Here is a 22,797-nt window from a genome sequence, read left to right as displayed (position 1 = left end):
CCGAGTCGCTGGCTCACAAGCGTGAGTACCTGTGTCATGTTCTTTCTTTTTCTTGGGGTGCGGGCATGATCACAGTGGGTTGAACGGTGACCCCCAGAAAGATCTACTGGAGCCCTAATCCCCGCTCGCCGTGAATGCAGTCTCGGGAGACAGGGTCTGCCGGCGGGCAAACCGGGAGGAGGGGACTGGGGGGCCCGTTCCGTACGGCCAAGACCCTCGGAAGGAGAGGAGGCAGACCTGCAGGGAGAAGGCAGGGACGCGGGCCAAACACAGATCACCACGGACCGCCAGCCGCCACCGGAAGTGGGGAACAGGGCGGGATCCCGCGGGGTCTCCAGGAGAGCGGTCCCACACGTGGGTCCCGGCCTTGTCCTGCAGAACCTGGGAGGGGAGATGCCGTGTTCCAGTGGAGGCCTCAGGAAATAGCCTCGGGCCACGGGTCTGCCGCAGGGATGCTGAGGGGAGACCCAGGGCCATCCTGTGGAATGCCTGCACCCTCGACCGAGCCTTTCCTCGCTCCTGCTACGACCTCCTCCTTCTTGTCAAAAGTCGGCTCTGAAGCAGACTTCCACCTTGCTTTTGTTTTTTTGTATTAAAGATTTTATTTATTTGTTGGGCAGATAGAGAGATCACAAGCAGGCAGAGCAGCAGGCAGAGAGAGAGGAGGAAGCAGGCTCCCTGTCCAGCAGGGAGCCCGACGTGGGGCTTGATCCCGGGACCCTGAGATCATGACCTGAGCCAAAGGCAGAGGCTCAACCCACTGAGCCACCCAGGCGCCCTCGGAGCCGACCTTCCAAACCTGCCGTCATCGCTGTCCACAGCAGCAAAAGGACGATACTAATCACCACCGTGACCGTGAGCAAACACGTTCTCTGATTTCCTGGTGAGCGCAGGAGGCTGGCATGTTCTTCATTATTGGTGGCCCCTGAGATCTGCTCTGTACGTGGTCAGTTCTGAATTGGTTATGAGAGTCCAAATTATGTCCTACATTCCACTAAGTCACGATTCTAGTGGAGACCACGTAGCGTGGAGCTAACCTGTTAACAGGCAGGACAGAAGTGGCGAGAGGGTGGGTTCGCTCGTGCTGCAGCGCCCGCACGGACTGGACCCGTCACACGGTGTGGCTGGCCTGTCCTATCTGCCCTTGTGCGTCCCAGGCGGACAAAATCGGGCTGTGAGCCATCAAGGTAGATTAGAATTGCACTCTGAAAAGTTTCCCACATTTGCAGGATTTAAAACATCAGCTGCAAAGTAAAGATAAAATGTCATCATTACTTTGACTTCCCAAAGAAACTGGACAAGGTCGTCACTCAGATGGAAAGATCCCAGTGTGTGGGGACCAGCTCCTGTCCCGGCGTTCGTCCCTGCCCCGCCCCGAGGTATGCTGACACCCCCAACACCGCAGCACTGCTGATCAAGGGCGGCCAAGGTCAGCGGACAGGGCATTCGGAGAAGAGACTCACGGGCATGGTTTTTGTCCCTTCCCTTTGCTGCCCTGAGATGGGGAAGTGGCGTGACGTATCTGACCGAGCCTCCCCGTCTATGGCGATATCTGTAATGTATCGACCCGCGGCCCACGCCCCCAAACGGTCCTCTAAGCGGCGTCCTCGTCTGCCGTTCACCGGCCTCAGCTAAGTGCAGGATTCATACGCTACGTGAGATGAAAATGAAGACCATAGATCCGTACGGACGGTCCCCACGTGCCCAAACCTCATCATGGACTTTCCACTACAGCGGAGCGATGTGACCTGGCTCAGACCCCGTGGACATGCCCGCGAGGAACAAACTGCCCCCCACAAAACCACATGGCTGCTGCGGACCCACAGGCCTGACCTCGTCACCTGCCACGGTTCCACATCGTCCAGCGTGGCTGAGTCTTGCACACTTCGGCGTGTAGCCGCTAAGAACACCCACCCAGTATTGGTGTCACATGCTTCCGTTCACACATAGGACATCCCCCGACAGAGAAGGCTGCCTGTCCCCTAGGTCCACATCACGGAATGCAGAATCCGGTGGGACATCTAACATGACAGGTCCCACAGAAACAGCCGTCACTCTGAGGACCCGGGGCTTGCGTGGGCTCTCCTTCCTCACCCAAATCAAGAGAGCTCTGCTTTCATACTTCCCTTCTGACCCTGCCGGGCCGGGAGCCAAAGGACACACACCTCCGTCCACAGCGCCCCGCCTCCCTAGCTGGCATGCTGGTGCCCACCGCCAGCGGGCACGGGGGGCAGGGCCGGCCACACGGAGAGCCCAGAGGGGGGCTGCGGCCACATCGGCCTCTAGTACGGGGTCCACAGGGAGCTCCTGCTGTGACACGAACCGGCGCCAAGGAAGGAGACCCACGCGCGAAGAGCCAGGAACACAAACACCCCATTACACGAGGCCCCCCAAGAGCGGCTTGCTCTGGAAGAAGATGCCTTTCTTGGAATAATAACCAAATCAACAGACGTAGGAAACGTCTTAAAAACTGCTAAGATGAGAAAAAGTTACAAGCTATAGCATTTTCAAACGCCCTGACCCACAGATCTCGGACAAGGCCGCACAAGAACGGCTGTCCAGAGGGGGAAGTGCAAAGTGTCCTTGCAGCATGACTGTCCCTAAAGTGTCCGTGTCCAGAGAGACGGCGCTGCCCCTCCTCTCGCCGCCGCCCTGCCTGTCCCCGCCAGCCTGTGGTTTCCCAATTCACCAGGGCACCGCCCTCCGCTTGCTGCCGAGAAGGGACAGGGCGGGGGACATGGCACGTGGCCTCCCCACTCCCACGTTCACTCGACGCTCTTCCCATGGCTGTCGTCCCCGCTGCCCCCCCAGGATTTCGTATTCTTAGACGGCGGGACGCACGGCTGTGAAACCCTGGCTGTTCAAAACACGGAGGAACTTTGCTAACTGAGAAGGGCACAGCAGAGTCCTTGTGACCAGGTGGGAATCTGATCGCGTTGTTTTTCCTATAAAAAAAGAAAGAAAGAAAGAAAAGAAAAGAAAGAGAAAAAAGAAAGCTCTGCAGCATTCCCAAAGACAGGACGACCGGAAGTGGGATGTCTACACGCAGTGGCAATGGACATCTGGCTACTCCCTCCCCAGGGTCCCGGAACGTGTGTCCAGTGGAATACTAAGATGTGTGCAACCTTCTCAAGCTTACAAGGAAAAGACAAAGTTGGAAACGAAAATATGTTTTTTGAAAAAATGTTAATCACTCGCTGTTTCCAGGAATTTCTCCTAAACTTGGTGCCGACGTGCGCCGCGCAGCAGGGCCCTGGCCCCGCAGTCTCCGGGCTTCTGGGTGGCCAGGCTGGGCCCCAACAGAGCTGCCCCGAGGCCCCGGAAGGACCCCACCACGTGCTCACAGACATGCGCGGCTCACGGGCGAGTCATGACACCATCAACCCTGTAACCGCGAGCTCAGGGGGACGAGAACGTCGTCCCCCGCACCCCGCCGCCGCCGCCGCCGCTGCCGCTGTAAGCCTCCAGCCAGCAGGTGCCAGCTCTCAGCCTGGAGGGACATGCCCAGTCATGACGCAGCCCACTTACCCCAACCAGTGACTAGAAATCCCAGAGGAGAAGCTGTTTAGTTAAGAGTCAAGTCGACACTTACAGTGTGTGCTGTACGCCTTTCCGCAGCGACCTGGGAGGTCCGGTTGCCTAGCTTGGTGCTTCCACACACCACAGCCCCAAGACGCCGGCGCCGGAGAGACCGGAGAGCTTGTGTGCTTTCGGGGACACCTGCTGCAGCAGAAGACAGAGCAGACGAGACGAGAGGCTGCAGACGTAGCTCGCTCGCCGGCAGCACTGAATTTGGTAAATCTGGAGGCCCGACCCCTTCCTCTGCGTGGCCAGCGTCCTGGGGACACGCTGCGGGTCGGGTGCTGCCTGGGTCCCCTAAAGGATCAGATTGTCACCATAAGACGTGCTGGGGCTGTTTGGCCGTCAGGCGGCGCGGGACGCTGGCGCTCGCTCTGTGGTCATGGTTTTGCTGTTACTCCCTAGAACTAACACATTGGCGTCGGATGTCTCCAGCCGCCTGTGGGTGGCGAGGCGCTCCCGGCACAGAGACCTGGTGAGGTTTGCAAGCTGTCACCAAGTGGGGACGCCCACGACAGCAAGTCCAGGCCTGGGCGTGGGGCCTGCCCAGCGGCGGAGGCAACACGGCCTGGTGACAGCAAGCTCGGGCCACACTGTGGACCTAAAAAGAGACAAAGAGGCCGTGGCTGTGGCCGATGTGGGGTCATGTTTCTTCTGCCCACCGGCTGCCCTCGCTCCTCCCCGCCTGCTTCTTCGGGACGGTGCCGTTTCCTCCCAATCCGGGGGCCAGCAGTGGGTGCGACAGGCTCGGTCAGAACGCGGACACACTGTCAGCAGCTGGACGTCCTTCTGTGAATGTCGGGGGAGGGGGGGTCTGGCCCAGAGGGCTGAGGTCCAGCACGACAGAGAGCGGGAGCCTCGAGACAACGTGTGTCCATGAGTGCGTGGAAGGAGCTCCCAGGAAGGGGACCAGCATTCGGAGCTCTCTCCAAGCTACCGCAGAACTCTCAGCTTGGGGCCGGCATCGCTGTCCTCACCTGACTCAATATTCAGTCTGACTTAGGAAAAGCATCGCATGCACTCAGGTGCCCATTGGCTGGGATTGCTGGACCGGCACATGTGCTCATAGAAGGACCAGTCAGACAGGAACAAGCCCCCCCCCCGCCCCCGGGACTGCCCACAGGGGCTGCCCAAGGCCTGTGCTGGGCAAGTAACCCGCCTGGACCCCAGCCCCTCCACCCCCACGGGCGCAGCAGTCGGCCCGGGACAATTCAGGAGACAGGAGCATTGTCCCCGCTCCATTCAGTAGGCGGGCACAGCAAGGAACGTGCTCGCCCAGGCCACAGGCTCCTCTGGGCTCACTGACGCCCCACATTAAATCACAGTAATTCCACTCTCCCCCAGCTGAAGCCCCAGCCCCAAATCTCGCGTTGGGCCTCCATCGGCTGAGCACAGAGCAGCAGGGGTGCTCGGCACCCACCCCCACTCAGGCTTGCTTTTCTCCAGACAATAAGGCGACCCGCCAAGGAAAAGTTTAAACAAAACTCCCACGGGTGAATTCAGGTCACCCTCCCTGGACGGGGGTGACGCGCAGGGCAGACTGCGCACCTGTCACCCCCAAGCGGGGAGTCCTGACCTGATGGGGGTCAGAAAAGAAGCACCCGTGGGCACCTGTGGTCAGCGCAGACCCTGACAGACCCTGGAAAGTGGGGTCATTTGCGGTATGTCCATGTCCACTCAGCACACACCTGCAGGCAGAAAAGTCACCCCGTTGACCCTCGTTTGCTCTCGTAAGTAACATCTGGGTCAAATGTGGTGACGCGCACATCAGCCTTTTCCGATAACACGAAGATCGTCTATTTACTCTTACAATGAGCTCACGACAACCAAGGATAAACGTGCTTTTGATGTCTCAAGAAAGTCATAGAATATAGACTAAAACCAGCTTTGTCCAACGAGTTCCAAACAGATTAACCATTTGTGTTCCTATCAACAGGGAACCGTTTACCTCCTCGGCTCATTCCTCCATCGCGGGGCCTTCTAGGCGGCAACTCTCTGGCCGTGGCCACACGCACCGTCCAGGGGACCAGGAGACCAGGGCCACTCCCAGGGCCGGCAAACCCTGGGAACCTACTGATGTTGACATGTGACACAGGGCAACCCAGATTCTCAGGACGCACCTCACAGAAAGCAAAGCCCCCCTGCGTCAACCTTTCTCTCGGGATTTTGGGAAGATTTCTCCGCAAAGGAAGCGTGCCATGAGGGTTATGAGAAAGACATCTGGCCCGGGACCTTTGAACTCTCGGAGACAGTTTATGGTATGAAAGGCACACACGTCCTGATCTACCCCGAGTGCAGAAACACGGCCATCCAGCGAGAAGAAACCTCTAGAGGTCATCTCCCCTTGGTTGTTGCGCCCTGGCCCTTTGCGGGAGGGCAGGAGCATCTCCGGGGGGCCACCCCGGGCCAGGCCACGGGCGAGTCTCGTGCTCCCTCCATGAATGTGGCACGGTGATTAACACCGGCTCCCCGAAAGTAAGACACGGGAGAGAGAAAGCCGGGCTGTTAGCAAAACAAGCCCAGAAACAGCCATTCAAAAAATGCCCTGGCTGATTCTTTGCACAAACACATTTAAGGTTTGGTGGAGTTTTTTAAAAATCACAATGTGATATCGCGTTAATTCTCCTTGAAATTGGTGCATTGTGACAAAATAATAGCAGCTAAATTATCTCTCTGCACTGATATGACGACAATGTGTGTTTAACAGGGGCTATGAGGGGCTGATACGCTCCAGCGCCACGTGACCCGGAGGAGAACAATCCCAACTAATTCCGGGATGAATTATAATGACGGTTCCCAGCAAGAAGCTAGAATTTGCAGGCGTGTGTGCGGAGTTGTGCACGCGGACCGTGGGCGCACTGCACAGGCGACCGTGCGGATCGAGCCCCAGAAAGGGCCCCGCGAGGGGGAGCGATTAGTTACATTCACGGCAATTACAGCACGTGTTTAGATGGCTCCGCTCTTAATCAAACACGAAAATGCAAAGAACGGCCAAAACATGTGTGTACGTTATGTACCTCACACTATTTCGTATCACACATTCCGCACTGAGGTTTCCAGCCACGATCTGAGGCAGAGGACATGGTCAAAGCCAACGGAGACAGCAAAAGCCATCACCAAATGGAAGACAGACGGTGCGCTGACGTCTCAGGTGACTACGGGAGGCGCGTCTCAGTCAGGCAAGCGGTGGCCTCTGATGCGACTTGGTGCGCCCGTGTGGGCCCAACCGGCTCTCTGCGAACCGAGCGGCGACAGGGTCAGAAGCACGCTGGGGTCGGAGGCGTGTCAGCGAGCCAGTCCACCAACAGCCAATGCCGCACGTAGCCGCCTCAGCATCTGCCCGCGTGTGAGAGACCAATTCCCTGCCTCTCAAAAGTTCAAAGACTAAAGAAACAGACCAAAAACTGAATTACAAGGGCTTATCCTCTGCAGAAAATGCTGGTATATGAAATTAGCTTTTCATAAGAACATGCTAAATTGGCCAAATTTTTAAAAATATATATGCCGGGGCGCCTGGGTGGCTCAGTGGGTTAAAGCCTCTGCCTTCGGCTCAGGTCATGATCCCGGGGTCCTGGGATCGAGCCCTGCATCGGGCTCTCTGCTCAGCGGGGAGCCTGCTTCCTCCTCTCTCTGCCTGCTTCTCTGCGATCTCCGTCTGTCAAATAAATAAATAAAATCTTTAAAATAAATAAATATATATATATATATATATATATATATATATATATGCCAACGTCATAAAAAACGTGGTTACGCCAATGGAAAAAAGACGTGGAAAGTTGAGCGCCACGTGAAAGGCGTGGGGAAGGGTTCTGCTGCCACGCTCACCCACGCCGACCCCTCTGTTAGCGCCTCTCATGCCCGCTCTCCCTCCCCCGCTGACACCCACACAGGAACCAGGGGTGCTATTGGGCAAGTTCTTACAAATGTGACAATATCTGGTTTTCTGGCATAATTCTAAATCCATCCGTCCTTTTCATAGTTTACGGTTTCCCACATGTTGTTTGATAACTGCTGAACTCGGGGACTTGGTCTCGATGCTGGGGAACGCGCTCCTACAACGTAAAACACTTGGGGTCACAATATTAAATGAATATGTTATGTGTTAACAGAAGGACACACCAGCTCAGAAAAAGGTCAGACAACAGGAACCTTACTTCTCCATCGGAAAGCTCACCTGGAGTTTGAACATGGGTGAGAAGACACTTACCGTAGTGTGAAAATAAAACATGACACGGGTTCGAGCTGTAGTCTTAATGTTAAGAAGCCATAGCATTTGGGGGGCCACCATACAAACGGTATGGAGGATCCTCCAAAAATTAAATGGAACCACCATGTGACCCAGCAGTCCCACTTCTGGGCGTATATCTGATGGAAACAGAGACTCCTGCCGCCCTGTGCGACGCACGTCCTGCACTAGCCCCAGCGTGGAACGTCGCGCGTGTCTGTCAACGGACGGAGAGGGGAAGAGATGTGATCTCCTGCGGTATCATTCAGGCGTAGAAAAGGAAGGACAGCAGAGGCTCGCAAGCAGCTCTGTCCCGGGAGCGCAGGGCCCTTGATCTCGGGGTTATGGGCTTGAGCCCCACATCAGGTGTAGAAACTACTTAATGACAAAATATTTTAAAAAAAAGAAAAGGAAATCCTGCTATTTTTGTTTAAAGATTTTATTTACTTATTTGTCAGAGAGAGAGAGAGAACAAGCAGGGGGAGTGGCAGAGGGGAAGCAGGCTCCTCCCGAGCAGGGAGTCCCACACGGACTCAAATCACGACCCGAGCCTAAAGGTGGACGCTTCACCGACGGAGCCACCCGGACATCCTGGAAATCTTGCATCTGGGACTTGGGTAAACCCAAGGGCGTTCTGTGACATTAAATACATCGGACAGAAAAAGACAAATACTGTATAGTATCACTTACATCTGGAATCTTAAAAAAAAGTCTGACTCAGTGGAAACACAGCAGAATGGTGGTTGCAAGGGGCCAGTGGTGAAGGGGAGACGGCCGCTGCAGGGTACCAACTCCCCATCAGAAGACAAATAAGTCCTGGGGTGTCACGTAAGGCGTGGTGAATAACATCTCATGATTGTATTTTCTAAAATAGGAACCAAGCAGCCCCCTCCATGAGGCTGGTATTGTGTTCCCAGAACAGCGAACACAGACTTGCACGGTCGCGCTTCAATGCTGGGCGAGCCTCGGAGACCACACGTGGCAGGACCCACGTTTCCAGGGTGGGGAGCTTCTCCTTTAACCGAGGTTTGGCTGTTACACATCTTCCAGGATCGCTTTAAGTCAGGTCCTCGAAACTCAGTTTTCAAATGGTGCACATTTTAATGCATTATAATTTTTAATAACTTCCAAACTCTGGGATACATCATAACAAAAGTTATTCCTGATCATTCGTGCTCGGGCTTAGCGTCATGCGTCATTCCCTGCCGACCACTGCTAACGGGTGGCCGTCCTGTGCCTCCTGTCACTGCTGTGTCTACTTACAAACTTTTCCAAGTCAGTTACAAAAACAAGGTATTGGTTATTTCTACCCTCAAAAGCACCCATATATTGCGAGACTGGAGAACAAAAAAATATTTGGTCAGATGCCTCAAATGCACTGAAGTTGAAGAGGGGAAGGGTGACAGCTGGCACCGAATTGTGGAGCAGAAAACCACGCCCGTATGCAAGGGCATGGCCACAGACACAGCCTGGCAGAGCAGAAGTTGAGCTGCCCCAACTGCAGAGTGTGGGCCCTGGCCACGGAGTGTCCAGGCCATGAAGCATCCGGGCCACAGAGTGTCCCGGCCACAGAGCATCCCAGCCACGGAGCATCCTGGCCACAAAGCGTCCCCGCCAGATCTCGAGGGAGCCACGCCACAGGCTGGCCAGGTCTGCTTGTCTCCTCCATTCGTCCACCACAGTGCCTTAGCCACGTCCTCACCCCTGGGGCCACCAGGCATCTTTGAGGGGCACCTGCAGACCCCAGCGGCCAGCCCCGTCAGCTGGCTCATCCTGGCACCTCCCAGCCCGAGTCCCAGAGCGGTACCTCTCCATCTCTCCTGGCGCAGATGCCCCAAACGAATGTGTCCTGCACTGCACACCTGTTCACGCCTTGGCCCAGTGTCGCTGAGCACCCGAGGCCGAGTCCCACGGGCCCCAGCCCTCGCCTCCCATGCCCGCCCTGGACAGCGTCCGAGGGGCACCTCCATGCGAAGTAGCAACGTCACCACGGCAGCTTCCTCTCAGTTCAAAAAACCAAAACAACAAAACTGTTTTTCAACAACTACACAGAGACACAATCCGTCACCAAGGTCTCTTTATTCCGCCTCCGGAATGTCCCTCGGTTCTAGAGCCCGTTTCCTACAGACGGCATTTCTCCTGCTGCCTTCCCCATTGCACTCATCTACCCAGGCCATAACCCTCTTCACACGGTGAATTTTAATTTTTCACCTTGACACCAGGCGTGAGGCCTGCCAGTGGGGCGATGGCCTCCTGGTCTGGATCCGCGACTCCCGTGTCTGCTTGCGGAGCCGGGCCCTGCACACGGGTCCCCTCGGGAAAGGACAGCCCCCCCCCCAACCAGGGCCCTGCTCTGCAAGAGCCCTGAGGCCAGGCCCCGGCACAGCTCCAACCTAAGAGGCCACCCCTTCTCAGGCTCCTTCAGCCCCGTCACGCCCCCCAGGCCACCTTCCTTCTGTGCTGACTCGCTCCGGGCACATGGAGTCCAAGTCGGCCAGCTCCCCAGCGGCCTCGGACACCTGCCTCTGCCTCCCTGGGTCTGTCCTGCTGTGCTCAGCCTGCCCCTCCCCGTGCCACCTTCCTCCTCACTCAGCCCACCTCTGTGGTGCCCACCCGAGCCTTTACCCCACATACTGCCCCCTGGATGCCCCCTGCAGCCAGGATCTGAAGTCCTGGAGGGACCCCCGTCCTGGAGGGACCCCCACCCTCGGAGAGGGGCCCCCCGCAGGCAGAAGCCAGGGCCCTGCCAACACCCAGCGTGCATAGGAGGGTCCACGGTCAGCAGGGTGAGGAGAGAGCCCAGCACTCAGGGCCTGTTGGGGCCATAGCTGGGGGACCAGCAGGGATTTTCTGCAGATACATTCAAGGGGCTCTTCCACAACCACAGAAATGCTCCTCAGCCCAAACTTTCTGCAGGATGTTGGAAGGAACAAGCCCAGCCGGCGGAGCAGAGCAGCTCGCCCGACAACGTTTCCAAAGCCAGACACCCTGGGAAGATACGGAGTCACACTCACGAGAGGCTTCCTGAACAGCAGGACTTATCAGGGCTTTAGAATGCTACCCCACGTTGCGGGAAGCCTCAGAGAGTTAGAGAGCAGGCAGAGCTCCCCAGCTTCTCTCCCCGACCCCGAGTGCCCTGTGTTTCAGATCTGCGGGCAGCGCGGAGGCCAGCGGCTAGAGGTCAGCAGGCAGTCGGCCACCACACTCCGGGCATCAAGACCATCACTGCTGGGCATGTTCACCCGGTCCCGTGACCCTCATCACACCTACAATTTGTCTTCAACTATTTCCTCAAAAATACTCATATGAGGGTAAGAAATGAACTGAGCGGAGTCTCGTCCCCCATCATGGGTCATGAGGGAAGCTAGTGGGCGTCTCCAGAAATACAGAAACGACACGCAGACACAAGCACGCGGATGTATGGGGGAGGGGTGGCCGCAGGTCACAAGCCCTTTCCTGCACGAACAGAAGCCAGAGGCACCGAGGGGCTCCTGACGCCAGACGGCCACAGTGACACAAAGACAGAGCCGGCACGTCCTCGGCACCTCTTTTCTGGGCCCTGTCTGGTTCTCCTAGCAGTCCCTCTGTCCCTACAGGCCGCACGCGGGCTGGGTCTCCACCAGCCCCGGGAGCCAGCCGGTTCAACGAGAAACCCACCCACAGCGGTTCCTCGCGGCCCCGGGTAAACCCGTGGCCGGCCTCCACGTCCCCTGGGAGCGAACCTCCACGAGCGGTGGTCAGCCAGACGAGCACCTCCAGCCGACTCCCCTACTGGGTGACAAGTGCATTCAGACTCCCCCAACAGTGACCCTTCAACCCACCCTCCCGGGAAGGTTTCAGGATCCCGGCACCCACAGGATAGGACTGCTTGCCTCTGCGTACTGCCCACCCCCCACGACTCTTACTTGTGCTTTAAATACGTATCTGTCGTGAAAGCTTTCTCCTTAGATAGAGTGATGCCTGTTTCTAGGAACGACGGTCACGAAACGTAATTCCGCCTTACGTGCACTCCGCAGCGTCTCTGTCTCTGACAAAGCCGCCAGCTGAAGTCGCAGCCTTCACCCGCCATCCGGCCACTGTGCAGGAGTACTGGGGGACGCCGAATGTGCACATCACGATGCACCCGTCAGAGGAGAAGACAGCCCTTCCCGGAACACCGGCGCGGAGGCTCCCCGTAAAGCGCACGCGGCTCCGGCCAGCAGAGCGCGGTGGCCTGCGAGGCCGGCGCTCGGGAGCAGATCTGCGTCTGCAGAGCCACGGACCCTCTTCCTCCGACGACCACGGCACCCGCGCTGCCAAGCCAGAGCGGTGCGGGGGATCGACCCGCGGGCCGCGGTCATCGCGGGGCGGAGACGTCGGTGGCGCCGCACGTACCACGGCCTTGCGAGGCTGCCGGACGCGGCGACAGTCCGAAGGCTGACGCGTGCCCACGCTGTCCGGGGAAAGCCACTCTGTATTCATTTCTGCGGCAGAAAAGCAACAGGCCGACGTGCGTGCTGCCGTCTTGCTGTAGTCGGAGCGAAAGGGCTGTCGGGGGTTAGAGGAAAGCAGGAGCGCGGCAGGGCTCCGCCCGCGGCCGCATCGTGAACTCCGCCGGCTTTCTGCAGAGCGAGTCGCCGTTTCTTTGGCTACTGCCCACCTGCCAGTTTTAAACCCAAATTCAGCGGACAGCCCTGCACGGCCGTTCCCATGCTTGCATAAACTCCCTGCGGCACACCCAGATGTTCATGAGCGGACGGGGGAAAGCCACCTCAGAGCAGTGTGGTCACAAGAGAGCTCACCGGGCCTGTGCTCTGTACCCGGAGGGTCCCCACTACCCACCCACCCCTGCAGTCAGAGGTCCTTTTGATGGAGTTGCCCCAGTGTAGGACCTGGGAGAGAATCACGAGATGGCGTCTAAGGCCATTCATGCAAATATTTGCAGAACACCTGCTCCTTCCCACCCTCCTCCTTCCTGCCGTTGTCCTCGTGGAGTGACCTCTCGGGCCAGGCCCAGGCTGTGCATCTGTTTCCACATGCGTCCATCACCACGGCTCCCACCTCCACACACATTGCTTCTGCAGTAACCCTTCCTTTGAAACGTGTATCTCCTCTGATTTAGCACGAAGAATAGAAGGTTCTAATGACCAGACGAGGGTTCTTATATAAGTGGAGGCAATTTTCTTAATTCAAAATCCTGCAAAGGTTCAGAGACTAAGGAAGGAGCTTGGTCCTTGGAGATACCTGGGTGTGGCCCGTGTGAACTCAAAGAAGGGGTTGAGCTCATGGGCACAGGTGCGTCTTCATCCATGGTGATCCCTCCATCCACAGAGCTCTAGCGTTGTGGCCTTGGACAAGGGACAAGAGCTCGAGGGCCTCAAGCCCCTCCCCATAGCGTGGGGAGACAGAAAGCACCTATTGTAAGGACCCAAGCATACAACGAAAATCCTTAGCGCAGAACGGTAGACAAATACAGTGCGTGATCTTACCTAAGGACACAAATGCCCGAATCATGTAGTATCCATAATGGCTAAAATCTACGCAAAAGCAGGGGCGCCTGGGTGGCTCAGTGGGTTAAGCCTCTGCCTTCAGCTCAGGTCATGATCCTGGGGTCCTGGGATCGAGCCCCGCATCGGGCTCTCCGCTCAGCAGGGAGCCTGCTTCTCCCTCTCCCTCTGCCTGCCTCTCTGCCCACTTGTGATCTCTGCCTCTCTGCCAAATGAATAAATAAAATATTAAAAAAGAAAAGAAAAGAAAAGCAGAACCAGAGAGTGAAATACATGTAATCTTGAAACTCTTCCTCAAAGGAAAATGTCAAACTGGATCCGAAAGTGAGTTAGGAAAATGAAAGCAGAGATATTTCAGATACGTTCGATGTTCGAAGAAGGGAAGTTGAGCCAACAGGGAAATTGGTTTAGGTGGGGCAGAGCAAAGCGGGGGATAAGAGCTGAGATTGGCTGAACAAATCCGTCTGCAGAAGAAAATGATATACTTTGTCCCCAAACCCCAACCAAACAACAGCAACCATGCCAGGAAGGACGAGCACAAAGTGCTCCTGGGAGGGTGACATGCTACTTACAAAGACCGACATATTGCCGGGAAAGCAAAAGGAACACTACACCGCGCAGACGACTGTGAATGTCGGCCTTGCCAGAGGAGACATCAGCAGGAATAGGAACTCTGCACCATCATCGGGACAGACAATGCTCGCTGGTGATAGTCTCCACAGAAGACCAAAGTGTGGGCAGGTTCCTCTACTAACACGGAGCTTCGGGATGTCCTAAATATCGGTGAACTGACATCAATGCATCTGTAAAATGGGTTAATGAGCAAAACAGGTGGAGAAACCAAGGAGCTCCCGACAAGACGCCTGACCCCGTGGGTGTTGGGCAAAGGTGCCTTGGTGTTGAGGCACTTTGAGAAAGCGTAGAACACATTTCTCCCCTTGAATTAGCTCAGGAAACCTGACAGGGAGCAAGGTGAGAACTTCAGCCCGGGGGCACGTGGATGTGTTCGTGCGCGTCGGAGAACCCCTTCCCGCACCAGCTGCCGCGGAAGCACGGCCCGCGGTTGCTCGCAGAAGCCCTTATGGGCTGAAGTTCTGGAGAGGACGGACGCAGAAGCTGGCTCTGAAATGAATTTGAGCTCTAACCAGAGCTCGACTCTACGGGAAGGGCCACAGTGTTTCAGGGTGAGTCCCGGAGGGCAGCCCGTCCGGGGAGATGGGATGAAATGTGGGCGCGGAAGCCGCCGCGATTTCTTGTTCTCAGACTCGCCGTAACAAATAAGCGGCTCCCGCCGCAGTCCCGTGGACCACACGGAGCCGTGCTGTGCTCTCAACGCTGTGGAACGCCTTCGAGCCGAGGCGGACGGGTGTGCCAGAGGGACTCCGTAACGGAGGTGCAGTCAGTAGCTTGAACATCTCGTGGTGGGGATGCCGCGGGGACAGGCGCAGGGGAGACCCATTCCGTCACCCGAGACTCAGCCTGCTGGCAGGCACCTCTCCAACCTCAGCTGTCCCTCCAGGCTCCGGGCAAGCCCGCTGCCCTGAGCCCCGATGCCAACCACCTTCTCTCCTGGCTCTGCCCTTGCTCCTTCTGAGACCACAGGCCCTCCAGGTCTGCGGCCTCGCACCCCCTTCTCTGGTTTTGGGATCAAAGATCACAGCCATCCCCTCTCTTCCTGCTTTCCCGGGCCTCCGATTTCTCCTGCCCTCTGCTGCCCTAAAAGTGCTCCCGCACGTAGGTAAACACGCCCTCTTTATTAGTGTCTGATTTTCTCTTCTGCCTGGACCCCCTTCTTTCAGCCAAACATTTTCTCTCTCAGCCTCGGAGCACGCTTTTCCTTCCATGTGCTGTGACCAGGCCTGGTGCCTTTGCTGCCCAAGGGGCCGGGTCAGAGCTGACGTGGGCGAGCAAAGCTGTCCTTTCCGGGAGCAGAGCTGAGTAATGAAACATAGGGCGGCGCGGGCACATCCAGCCGAAGGACCCCATCCGGAAACGTCCCGGTGCTGAAGTTACCTTCGGTGATGTAGCGAGCCTGGACTCTGTGAAATCAGTGTGCCCCCATAGACACGGGCCAATTTACAGTCTGACTGTGGCACGGCCTCCTTAAAAGGAATCTGCGGTGAATTTGAAAAGCGAAAAACTACCTGTAAGGCAAATTATGACGCCTTCCACCCTCAACCCTACAAGTCCAGTCCAATGGGTTTTCCTAAAGCAGAGCACGCCTATGGAGAAGCCGACATTTCCAGACTTTGGGCAAATCCACTGTTTACCCAGTGATCAAAATTGTTATTAAGGGTTGTTTGTTTTTTTTTTTTTAACTTTCCAATTCCAAGAAAATCCATGTCTTTGGGGGACAGAATATCCTCGTCACTGGAGAACAGGGACCCCGTCCTTTCATGCGGGAGCTCTGCAGCCCCTCCTACATTCTGACTGCAAACAGAAAAGTCTGGAAGAATCAAACACATACAGTTCAAGGCACAGAAGACATTCAGCGCCGTGGCTCCCGGGGCAGAAACGGCCAGCACGCAGGTCTGATGACATCACGGCCGTGGAAGCTCTCGAATCCCGGGCGCCGCCCTTCTTTTCCCCGACGGGGTCTCACTAAGGTGGAGAGAGTCACCTCGTCCTCCGCAATCCTGCCAGGGAGGCCAGGCCGCGGCCCACGTGTGGGACATACCTGCTCATCTATTTAGCTCCTCAAACCATGGGGCAGGTTTGGGTGGGGGACGCTCCTTCTGCTGTCCACGTGTTGTCCTTTTCCTTTTATTTTTTTTTTTCCTGGGGGAACGAAAACTGACTCTAGTCTGTGTGATACTTGTTCCTCCCCTCCCGCTGCCCGCCTGCCAGGACGGCCTGAAAGATCTGTTCTGCTAATAGCCCAGCGCGTGGGTGCACAGTGAAGACATTTACCCCCGCCCCCCCCAGCAAGAGCAGGACCCCAGCACCCGACGGCCTTCGTCCCCGTCCCAGGGGTTCAAGGGCTGTGGGCGAGCGCCTGGCCCACAGGCCGGTGTTCTGCAGAGTTTCAGCCCCGCGCTTTCGCAGAGCTCAGAGCCAAAGCAAATGACATTGGTGATAATGAGAAAGCCAAGACCGATGGGAACGGTCGCATCAAAGTTGTGCCCGCTTTTTAAAAACTTCTTTGAACGTGTTAGGAAGAGCGGGTGTGCACTCCAGCCAGGGACGTGGGGAGGAGGTGCCCCCACGTCGGGGCCAGACGCACAGGGGCCCGAGCGTGCCCCGAGCGAGCGGGGTGGTCCCGCAGCTCTCACGCCCGCTGCAGTTCGGCCTCGCCCGCCGCCCCCACCGAGCAGGAAAGCAGGAGGAGACTGCTTGGGGCTGCTCCGGGTGCGACACCCCCACCCACCCCCGGGCCGGGCCAGCACTCCTCTCAGGGACCCAGGACGACGGTGTGGGCGGCGCGAGGTCACGAAATCACTCGTGGGGTTTCATCCAAGACGCCCCCAGACAGCGACCAAGCGAGGTGGCCCCCCGCGGAGGGGCGGGCGCCAAAGGGGTGGGGGTGGGAGGCGCCCCTGAGCCTGGGCCTCCGGGGTCCACGCGAAGGGGGGCGGCGCGCGCCCAGGGGAGTGAGCCGGGGCCGCCCCCGGCCAGACGCCAAAGGCGCCCCGCCCCACCTGGCGGGACCCCCGCCCAGCCGGCACCGCCTCCCCCGACCCCCGCCCCCACCCCGCGCCTACCCTCGGCACCTCCCTCGGGGCCGGCTAGCGCGGGAGGGGCCGCAGCATGGCTTTGTCCTACAGTCGGGGTGGAATCCAGGCCCGGGGGGGGGGAAGGGGGGGCTCGTGCTCCCAGCCCCGCGGCGTTAATTAGGAGGCCGCGGAGGACGGGGAGGGGAGGCCGCGCGCTGTGGCCACGTCCTTCTCACCCCCACCGGCTTGTGGCGGAGCGTTGCAGGGGTGCGGGCCGGAGGGGATGGGGCGGGGGCGTTCCGCGGAGGGACGTCTGAAGACAGCCGCCCCTCGAGACCGGACTCGAAGCCTGTAGCTGCGGACACCGGGCCCCGAGGAGGGTCCCGGACTCGGAAGTCCTGGGGTCCTGCCTGCGTCCCTCCTTCCCCGCACCCCTACGCCCCTCCCCCCCAAAAGGCGCCGGAAACTCGCCGGGGGAGGGGCCCCAGCGTCCAGCGGCGCCTGCGGGGACACACGGGCGCTCGCGGGGGCCGCTGGTCCCTGCTCCCGGGCGGCCCGGCCGGCGCGGGGGCGGGGCGGCGGGGGGAGGGGGCAGGAAATGCCGTTAATTGGGGGAAATGCACACCAATTGCGCGGCGGCCTTTGATGTGCGCCTCCAAGCGCGGCCCCTCCAAGCCAGCGAGCCCACCCGGCGTGCGCCCCACTCCCCGCGCTCCCGCGAGCGCAGCCGGCCGAGCGCCAAGGACAGGACGTGTGACATTGGTTTGAAAAGGCAGGAGGCCCTGGGTCTCCTTTGGTCTCTCACGTCAGACGGCTCGCCTGGAGCCCCCTCCGTCTCTCCCCGACGGCCCGATTCCTTGGGGGTGAGTGGGGAGGCCGAGCCCTGGCGAGGCTGGCCACGCTGACTGCGGGTGCCGACGAGGAGCGGCCGCCGCGCGTCGGCCCAGCATATGCACACGGATAAATACAGTGTTCGTCCAAATGACATTCCTCTCCCTCTCCCTCTCGCCCCCCCTTTTTCTTTTCATCATCAGCAAATAAAGATTAGCTGGTAAGATTATAAGAAGCGTTTTCAGGCTGGTGCTGATCTTTATTCCAGAGGCTTTGTGACGATATTGATGATGATGATGGTCAAGTGGACAGTTTGATTTTTGTGTTTGGAGCTAGTTATAAAGAATCAATATTATATCAAGGGGTAACTTTCGTGATAAAGGACTTTAACCACTCTGGCTATTCATCATAAGTCTGTAGCAAGCAGATAGGTCAAAAGAAATTATATTGCACTAAAGACTGAGTCTTCTTATCTCTCCCATACCAGGGGAATAGGGACAAGCCGATCGATACAGTAGCTGCTGTATACTTCTTGCAATTATCAATAGCTGATTTCGCCTTTTGAGGCCTGCATCTAATAATGCAAGCTAATAATAATCGTTTGAGCTTCCCTATAAGCAGGGGAGTCCAAGTTTTAGCCGGCCAGCATTATTTTTGTCACCATACACACTGGAGAGCCCCTCCTGGGTCTACCCGCAGCCCAGATACACAGGTCAACGCCTACAAGAGAAGGACTTTCATATCCTTCGCATCCCTCAGTGTGGAAACGGGTGGCCATGCGCTGCTGTTTCTCTGGAGACATGAAAAGCCCCAAAATGTTTGCCTGGGAGCCTCCTGGTGCGGCGGTAAGCCATCCTGTAATGTACAAGATGCTGGGATGCACACAGACCTAGATGGATTTATATACTCTTCTCTTGGCTCCCATCTATTGAAAATTTCGACACAGTTACCTCAATAGCTTGGACAGGCAAGAGGGTGACAGCAGGAGCAGAACGGAATGTGGGCGGGGCATTAGTTGTGTATTGGTTTATTTAAGGAGAACATTTTTTTAAAGAGGGTAGAGTTATCTTCAAGTGGGTGAGCAAGAAGCTTGGGGAAAAGGCATTTTCAAAAAGCCATAGACATCATTTGGGGCTACACGTTTCCTGGTGCCCCCACAATGTCACAGAAAAGCAACATTTATAATTGGCACTTGACATGCTGTTTGCGTTGGGCTGTGGCACACCAGGCACAGATTTCGTGCTGATGGAAACATTTATCATTGTGACTGCCCCAGAGTGGCAGGTGGTGTTATCAATTACCTCTTCTTACCAATAATAATATTAGTATGGTAATATCTTTGCTCAAGTGAGAACCAATTAGCGGTCACTTGTCACAGCGTTAAAGACACAAAATCATGCTGGATTTAAAGGCAAGGACCTAAAACAAAAGTTGGGGGTGGGGGAGGAACCAGAGAGAAAGGAGTGAAGGCCAGTGACAAGAGAACTTTGATTTGGAGGGGGAGGGGTGCATGAAAGGAGACAGAAAATAAAGCTGTAATCCTTTAATACTTTTTCTGTATCAACTGGCTAGGGAATAAGCGCATGACAGAGTATCAAATGCACCGCAGGTAAAGGGCGCTCTGGGGACGGAGGGCCAGGTAGCTTCCCTAAGCTGGGATGTGGAAATAGAACCGACTCTTCAACCTCCCCTTGTCAAATCCATCTTGCAGATAGGCTTTCTGTCTTATCTGAATAAATGATACAAATTAAAATCAAACATCTAATTATATGTTCCACTAATGTAAAAACTACAGTATTAATTTGTAAATAATATTATTAAGCAGACAAAATAATAACGTGTCGCCTCAATAAGATGAAAACAACATTGCAAGAGGAAAGACAATTAACAAATTAGATTTAATTATAGAGAAGAAAAGCAACTTGTTTTTGCAATAGTATTTAGGTATTACAATATTTTAATAGGCAGCGGTCACGTGACGGTGGGTCTATGAGTTCTGCATGTCCGAGTCCGTGTCTGTACCTCAGGCACACATTCCGGTGCTTGCCCTTAATCTAGGCACGACTGGAGGATAATCCTGTCCCTCATCTGTGAAAATATGCTGTTGACACGCTGTCACCTCACAATAAATCTGTTGTTGTGACTCAAGCTTAAAATATGTACGCTTTCATCAAAACTGGCCGCACTGCATTAAAACAATTAAAGGAAAGTTTCACATCTCGGTGGGGAGCCAAGAAAGGCAGAACAGGTAAGGGAGGAGGTAATGCGCCTTTTGCTTTCGACCTTTTAAATATATATATATTGATCGTGTTTACCCCAGTCGATTTTTTAAAAGGGTGCACCTCGGATTCACTGATCCGCACCACTAGAGCCCTGGCGTGGAATTTGCGAAGGTTCTCGTTTCATATTCTCCCTGACCCTTTCCTCCATCTCTGCTCGATTTTCTCAACGAAATCCCAGCGCAGTGCGCTCAGAGGGCGGTGTGGAGCCCGCCACTCCCCCCAGCCCACTCCACCCTGCACGCCCGCGTGGGGACCAGTGCTCACACCGGGCAAGGCAGGCTGGGGCAGCTGCGAGTCTGGCGTTCGCGCCCGCTCGCCGTGAGCCACTGTCCACCACAGCGCCACGCAGAGCCTGCGGCACCTTCCCTTACGAAGCTCGGCTCGCCTTGTGCGACACCTCTGCGGTCCAAGGGCTTGCTGTTACAGATACTGGGCCGGGGTCTCAGACTGGCCTCCGCGGGAGGAACCTCAGAGAGCCTCTCCAAGACCACACCTCGTAGAAAGCAAACCAAGTTGACAAAAATTAAATCAGTTGTGTTTGGAAGTCCCATAAAGACCTAGGAAAATCGTGCCGGTGTGTTGGAGAGAGGCTGGGGGCAGGGGGAGACGGACGAATGGCCTTAAGAACAAAAAAGGTGGGGGTCGCTGCTCACAGAGTAACCGGGGAGGAGGAGTCGGTGCTGTGGGGGCCAGGAGGCTGTGGGGTAGCCGGGCTCCGGCTTCCTCTGAAAGGCTTCGAACGCTGCGGGAACCTACATTTGCTTCTTCTTCGTCTTAAAGTGTGGATTTAAAAAGAAGAAGAAGAAGAAGAAGAAGAAGAAGAAGAAGAAGAAGAAGAAGAAGAAGAAGAAGAAGAAGAAGAAGAAGAAGAAAAGAAAATTAACCAGGTCCCCCAAAGCAGTGCACCTTTAATCTGGGGTCTCACCCACCGATGAGTGCTTTTGCATTCTTTCTCTTCTAGAAAGACGTCAGGGAAATCTACCTTTCTGCAGTGACTCTGCGACTTCCCCCAACTCTGGCCGGTCCTGTAAATTCTGCAAGAAACTTCCTTTCGCTACAACCGCCCCCTCCTCACCGAGACACGTTCCCTTCCTCTCCCCCCACCCCCGCTTCTCCTTGCCCCAAAGCCCCGGCTGCAGCCTGCAAACTTTTCGCTGCAGCTCAGTGCCGGGCGCAGGAGCGTCCCCAAATGCTCGAGACATTCGCGGAAGTTCACAGGATAATGGCAATATAAGGAAGCCCCCCGCCCCCCCGCCCAGCTTCACCATAAAAGGGTAGTGTGGGGCGAACAACTCTAGACTTCAAACATCTTTTATTTGCCTTTTTTTCCTTTTCAAAACCAAAATCGCCCAAATGAATACGCCCGCCACTGAAAAGCAAAACAAAACCAACCTTAAGGGTTTTGTTGTTGTTGTTGTTGTTGTTTTGAGGGGGACAAATGTGGCGGCGGGGGTGGTCTTTGGAGGCGACGCCGACCTGTGCGCTTCCTTCCTCTCTCGGATTTTCCTGCGCTTTCCTGGAGCCCAAAGCTGTTGCTTCGTGAAACTTACTGAATTAGAGTCGGGCGAGAGAACGCAGACTGGAAATCGAGAAGATTCTAGAACGGAAAAGAAACCCGCGGAGAGGCGGGCGAGCAGCTCAGGGTCGGGGTCCATCCCGTGGGGGGGGGGGGGGGGGCGGGGACCCGCAGCCGGGCAGAGTCCCACCCCCAGCCACTCGAGGAGCTCGCAGCCCTCCGTGCGCTCGGGGCTGGCGAGTCGCCGCCCGCATCCCCCCAGCGCACGACACTGGGGAGGCCATCTGTGCCAAAGCTTCGTACCACACAGGGCCACTTGTAAGGACAAAAATAAGAAATTTAGGAAATGAAAAAACAGAAACTGGGACAAGGGGCGCACAGGGGCTGGCGGGCGGCGCCAGGGCCTGGGGCACATCCTGGTGGCCGCTCGGGGACCGAGGACACGCGCGAGAGTGTGCACGGGGGCGGTGGGGCGCGCGCGCGGTGCGAGGGCGCGTGCGTGAGCGCGGGCGAAGGGTGGGTGGGCGTGCGGGGGCGCGCCGCACAGGCCGCCCGAGGGTGCGGGGCCGGGTCAGACGCGCGCGACCCCCTTACCTACCACCCCCTCCCCCAGTCACTCCCGAAAGTCCTAGAACGCGGCGGGCCGCGCGCGAGACTTTCGTGGACTTGGAACTTTGAGCCGCGTGACCTCGGGGCACCTTGCGCCCCCTGCCCACTCCGCATACGCCCCGGCCCTGCCCCCGTCGGGAAGGGGAGCTAGTGTGTGTGTTGGGGGGAGACACCGGAGCCCCGCCGTCCCCCTCCCTCCCGTTGGCTTTAAGGAGCCGCTGGCGGCGGGGAGGCCCGGCGGGCGGGGCGGGCGCTCCGAGTCGGAGGGGCCCCGGGGGGGGGGGCGGGGAGACAGGGGGACGGAGGGGAGGGGGCGCGGGGAGGGGAGGGGAGGAGCCGCGCGGCCCGCGCCGCTTCCGAACCGGAAAGTTGGTCTTGCCGAAGTCCCGCCACCCCGGCGTGCGCACTCCGCTCCGCTCCGGCCGCGAGCCTCGGAGCCGGCCGGCCGCCGGCGGAGCCCGCGGGGAGGACGCGAGCCCGGAGAGGAGAGACGGTCCGCAGGCAGGGGCACCTGAGCCCGCGCGCGGCCGAGTCAGACCCGCCGCGGAGGACCGAGCCGGCCCGCCGCCCGGCCCCGCGCGTCCGGAGCGCAGGCGGCGCGGCGCCCGAGCGG

The sequence above is a fragment of the Martes martes genome, assembly GCF_963455335.1.
Source record: "Martes martes genome assembly, chromosome: 13".
In the NCBI taxonomy this organism is placed as follows: domain Eukaryota; kingdom Metazoa; phylum Chordata; class Mammalia; order Carnivora; family Mustelidae; genus Martes; species Martes martes.
The sequence above is the reverse complement of the archived record's forward strand: the minus strand, read 5'-3'. Positions refer to the sequence as shown.